The sequence below is a fragment of the Pseudophryne corroboree genome, chromosome 3 (assembly GCF_028390025.1).
Source record: "Pseudophryne corroboree isolate aPseCor3 chromosome 3, aPseCor3.hap2, whole genome shotgun sequence".
In the NCBI taxonomy this organism is placed as follows: Eukaryota; Metazoa; Chordata; class Amphibia; order Anura; family Myobatrachidae; genus Pseudophryne; species Pseudophryne corroboree.
Genome location: NC_086446.1, coordinates 751,259,906 through 751,266,191, shown reverse-complemented (window position 1 = coordinate 751,266,191; position 6,286 = coordinate 751,259,906).

Sequence of the window (6,286 nt, the reverse complement as noted above, 5' to 3'; positions counted from 1 at the left end):
TGGGGAAGGAAAGAGACAGCAGCAGCAGCGCCTCTACCAATTACAGTGCGCTGTTGCAAATCCCTCCTCCACCTCCCTCCCCCCTCCTTCACCCCCGTAGCCGCTTCTCCTCACCTGTCCTCGGCGGCTGTGTTCTGCGGGCGGCGGTTGCCCGCAGCACACAGCGGCATGTAATGAGTCAGTTTGACTCATTACATGCCGCGCTGCTTTGGGCCCCTAGTCAGTGGCGGGCACCAGTGCAACGCACTGGTTGCACTGGCGGTAGTTCCGCCTCTGTCTCTCCCACAAACTCTCTCTTTCTGTCCTGTGCCCTCTGGAATGCCAGATATATCTGTAACAAATTGGTCCCCACACATGACCTTTTCATCTCCAACTCCCCGAATCTCCTAGCCATTACAGAAACATGGATAACTCCCTCTGACACCACTTCTCCTGCTGCTCTCTCTACTGGGGGCCTCACAGTCACACACACCCACGGCCCGGGGGTCAGCCTGGTGACACTCCCTCTGTCACGTCTAGCAAGCTTTGAGGATCCGGCAGCTGAGACTTGCCCAAGGAGGTAGTTGTCTGTGGATGAACAAGATAAGGGGGTTGGATATAGTTCCTTCTCATGGGACAATGGGCATTGAAGAACGTAGGCGGGGCAAAGAGTCAGTGGATTGTAGTTCTTGTGGACAGGGCTGAGGTAGAGAACTGCGGCTGGTGAACGATGACTTAAAAGACGTAGTTGTAGACAAGAACTGCGGGTTGTGGCTTGAAAGATGGGGTTGTAAATAATAAACTGAGGAACTATGAATGGTAGTTGAAGACGTGGCTGGAGACAAAGAACTGTGGACTGTGATTTGAAAGACGAGACTGTAGATAATGAACTGCGGAACTGTGAATGATGGTTAAAGACGTGGCTGGAGACAAAGAACTGTGGACTGTGGTTTGAAAGACAAGGCTGGCGATAATGAGCTGTGGACTGTGGACGATGGTTCAAAGACGTGGCTGGAGACAAAGATCTGCGGCTTGTGGCTTGAAGGACGAGGCAGGAGACCCGGGGCCGGCCATGCCCAAAGGGTGTTACTGGACCGGGTTTTCCAGGAGCGCTTCCACAGGCAGCAGCAGGTTAGGAACGGCAGGGATGCAGCAGCAACTGAGAACCAACCAAGCAGGGTCAGGAGTAACCAGAATACGGCAAGAATCCTGGGAGCACAGGGCTAAAGCACCTGCAACAGGGTTGTAACTTGAAGCACTGGCGTCCCTGTCCTAAACCAGCACCCTTTTATAGGAAGAAGTTTCCCTGGATTGGCTGGAAGGAACAGGAAGCAAGAACTATACCTCAAACTTGGTCTCCAACATGGCGGCGCCAAATACTGCAGACCTTTTACATAGCCACACAGCTCACTGCCCCTGGTCTCCTAGCAACAGCTCAGCAAGAGAGACCTGCTGCAGCGGCGTACCGCCGCCACGAGCGGACCCCCTCACCGCCGCTACTGCTGCCCTCGGACCTGGCGCGACAGCTCACCTCCGCCGCTGCCCAGCCGCCTGTGAAGCCCGCCCTGCAGCCCTAGCGTGCCGGTAAGACCCCGGACGCTGACACCCTCCATTATTTTAGGTGATTTCAACATCTCAATCGATATCCTCACCAAGGTTCTAAACTCCTTAACCTCACTTCAAAATTTGGTGTCTCCCAATGGACACTCACTTGATCTAGTCTTCACTCACCATTGTGATATTTTTGATCACTGCAACTCTCCATTCCCCTTCTTTGACCAACACTTGTTCTCTTTTAACTGAACATCTCTGCCTCCGAAGGCTACCATCACTAAGCGTAACATTGAGGCTATCAACACCATTTCCTTATCCTCCCTGTTTGATTCACTTCTCACTTGTATTCTCTGATAATGCCGATTATCTTACAGGAATGAAAAGCTATACCTTCTATACACTCTAAACACACTTTAAACCTTTAGCCACTGCGGCCGCTATACTTGGTACACACGCTACGTACTTTTTACGCTATTAGCGTACAGAGTCCCGTACAATGTGCGGACTCTGGGGTAAATTTACTAAGATTCGTGTTTTCCCGTTTGAGGTCAAAGTTCAATCACGAATGACATCGAAAGTGTAAATATGCAACTTTTTGAATTGATTACGACTAATTTACTAAGCTGCCGTATTCTGCATTTTCGGGTTTTCCGATGTCGATGTCATTCGTTTTTTTAGGCAGTGTTTTACGTGAGTGACTTGTAAAACACTGCCGACTTTAATACAATGAATCTCGGCCGGATCTGAGAGATCCGTGCTGGGCTTCATTGTGCACTTTGTTTAAAAAAAAAAATAAAGTTTAAATGTTAAAAAAAAATTGCGTGGGGTCCCCCCTCCTAAGGCAAACCAGCCTCGGGCTCTTTGAGCCGATCCTGGTTGCAGAAATATGGGAAAAAAATGGACAGGGGTTCCCCCATATTTAAGCAACCAGCATCGGGCTCTGCGCCTGGTCCTGGTTCCAAAAATACGGGGGACAAAAAGCGTAAAGGTCCCCCGTATTTTTAAAACCAGCACCGGGCTCCACTAGCTGGACAGATAATGCCACAGCCGGGGGTCACTTTTATACCGTGCCCTGCGGCCGTGGCATCAAATATCCAACTAGTGACCCCTGGCCGGGGTACCCTGGGGGAGTGGGAACCCCTTCAATCAAGGGGTCCCCCCCCCCAGCCACCCAAGGGCCAGGGGTGAAGCCCGAGGCTGTCCCCCCCATCCAATGGGCTGCGGATGGGGGGCTGATAGCCTTTGTTGATAGTTATGAATATTGTTTTTAGTAGCAGTACTACAAGTCCCAGAAAGCCTCCCCCGCAAGCTGGTACTTGGAGAACCACAAGTACCAGCATGCGGCGGAAAAACTGGGCCGCTGGTACCTGTAGAATACTACAAAAAAAAATACCCCAAAAATGACAAGACACATACACCTTGAAAGTAAAGTTTTAATACATCCATCCACACAAACATATACACATACTTACCTTATGTTCACACGCAGGTCGGTCCTCTTCTCCAGTAGAATCCATGGGGTACCTGTTGAAAAAATTATACTCACAAAATCCAGTGTAGATCGGTCCTCTTCAAATCCATTTGTAATCCACGTACTTGAGAAAATAAAAAAACGGAGTCCCGACCACGAACTGAAAGGGGCCCCATGTTTTCACATGGGTCCCCTTTCCCCGAATGCCAGAAACCCACTCTGACTTCTGTCTAAGTGGGTTTCTTCAGCCAATCAGGGAGCGCCACGTTGTAGCACCCTCCTGATCGGCTGTGTGCTCCTGTACTGTAGGCGCTACAATGTAGCGCCTATGCGCTCCATTGTAACCAATGGTGGGAACTTTCTGCTCAGCGGTGAGGTCACTTTCGGTCAACCGCTGAGCAGAAAGTTCCCACCATTGGTTACAATGGAGCGCATAGGCGCTACATTGTAACACTGCCGTGTGCCGCCTGTCAGACAGTACAGGAGCACACAGCCGATCAGGAGGGTGCTACAACGTGGCGCTTCCTGATTGGCTGAAGAAACCCACTTAGACAGAAGTCAGAGTGGGTTTCTGGCATTCGGGGAAAGGGGACCCATGTGAAAACATGGGGCCCCTGTCAGTTCGTTGTCGGGACTCCGTTTTTTTATTTTCTCAAGTACGTGGATTACAAATGGATTTGAAGAGGACCGATCTACACTGGATTTTGTGAGTATAATTTTTTCAACAGGTACCCCATGGATTCTACTGGACAAGAGGACCGACCTGCGTGTGAACATAAGGTAAGTATGTGTATATGTTTGTGTGGATGGATGTATTAAAACTTTACTTTCAAGGTGTGTGTGTCTTGTCATTTTTGGGGTATTTTTTTAGTAGTATTCTACAGGTACCAGCGGCCCAGTTTTTCCGCCGCATGCTGGTACTTGTGGTTCTCCAAGTACCAGCTTGCGGGGGAGGCTTGCTGGGACTTGTAGTACTGCTACTAAAAACAATATTCATAACTATCAACAAAGGCTATCAGCCCCCCATCCGCAGCCCATTGGATGGGGGGGACAGCCTCGGGCTTCACCCCTGGCCCTTGGGTGGCTGGGGGGGGACCCCTTGATTGAAGGGGTCCCCACTCCCCCAGGGTACCCCGGCCAGGGGTGACTAGTTGGATATTTGATGCCACGGCTGCAAGGCACTGTATAAAAGTGACCCCCGGCTGTGGCATTATCTGTCCAGCTAGTGGAGCCCGGTGCTGGTTTCAAAAATACGGGGGACCCCTGCTCTTTTTGTCCCCCGTATTTTTGGAACCAGGACCAGGCGCAGAGCCCGATGCTGGTTGCTTAAATATGGGGGAACCCCTGTCCATTTTTTTCCCATATTTCTGCAACCAGGATCGGCTCAAAGAGCCCGAGGCTGGTTTGCCTTAGGAGGGGGGACCCCACGCAATTTTTTTCCCGAAAATTTAGAACATTTCCCCCCCCTTCCCACTGAAAAACATGCACGGATCTCATGGATCCGTGCATGCCTATACAAACACGGGATAAAAAAGCAGGTCTGTTTTTTTTTAGCACTTTTTCACGATTTGTATTTTATCACGGCAGTGTTTGGCTATTGTCGGCAGTGTTTGTGTTTTGCACTTTTTTAGTAAATTCCCGATTTCTAGCAAATTGCAGGCGTATTTGACCGATGGTGTATTGATTCGTGATTTTTTCCTAGGACTTCCAAAATATTACGAATGCCCTCATCACTGCCGTGATTATTGCTTAGTAAATTACCGAGATGACACTTTGATGAAAAAACGGCATCTCGGTCAAAATCGGGACCTTAGTAAATATACCCCTCTGTGTACAAACGCCGCGCTGACGGTACAATGCACCCACAGCGCGTACACACCCAATGAGTACACTCTAAACCTTATACAGCAATGCGATGCGTTACTAATACACTCTTAAACCTTAGCAGGAAAAGGAAGACACAACACCGATTTGTAGTTAAACCACTGGGTTCCGACACCACAGCGTAATATTGCTGAAAGGGGGTTACAATATATACAATACAATATAATACAATATAACAGAATAATGGCTACAGTCAATGTACATATACGTGATTGGAATCGCTTGCGCTACCCGGTCTGGTCCTCGGTCATCAGATAGATAACTTTGTGAGTCTTCTGCCAGACCAGGCTGCAGCAGGCTTTATTTATACAATTCATCCAAAAGCAGTACAATGGATACTGTAATCCCTTTGTCCATTGGACACAGGAATGCACTTTTACAGTACAGGAGAGGTCATAAGTCGATTTGAAAAGGTAGGCGATGTCTTTCCCAACTGCTCTTGTGGGTGGTCTCCTCTGGATTCCCGCCGCATACATAATATATAGTAAATACAGTTTATATCTATATTCTGCTTCTGCACATAACTATACGCAGGAACATGTGATCTTCCGCAGACCAACACCGGAATGTTACCCTTAAAATACCCTACAACTGGATACCAAACACCACCTTATAACCTTAGTCTGTCCCCTCTTATCCTGTAAAGGTGAATCCCTTTGTTCTGTAACCATTTAAAGAGCTATTACTTTCTGATGTGGTGCAAGGAGACTATGTGTACATTGTGCACTATTTGGATTAAATATGTAATGTGTTTTGATGGCTCTCCATGCGTTCACAAACTCTGCCGTAAATACCCATACCACGCGCCAATGCGCAGGTCCGCGGGAGCGACCATACGCAAATTGCGGATATGTGCACGCACGGCAGAACAAGTGCACGCGCAGTGGGCATGTGTGTGTATTTTGTACGTGATGTGTGTTCTGCAATATTTTTCGACTTTGACAGTCCACCCTTTGGCAGTCACCAATAACTGCCACTATCTAATCACTAAACAGAAAAAGATCTACACAATATTTACAGAAAAATTGGATGGTCGGGGGAAAGTGGTAGGTAGGAAAGGTATGACCTAGTGGGATAGTAAAAAGCATGTATGTATGAATCCATGTCTGAGGGGCATGTATCATCGTGCCGTATATGTTCTAGATAAGCTTCGAGGTATTGCGAAGTATACATTAAATCCTTCTTATCCCGTATTAAGGGTCTGTAAGTGGGCCAACAAACACTACCGAGCTCTTTTCGGCTTCTTGTTCCAACAAATGGGGTGCACATTTAGTTGATGATACATGGAAAGGGAACATATGTGAGTGCTAGTATATGTGGATATCACCTGTCGACTATGTGTGTCATTAACTGAAGGTTGTAGAGATGAAGATAAGACACATATCTAAAATACATTCA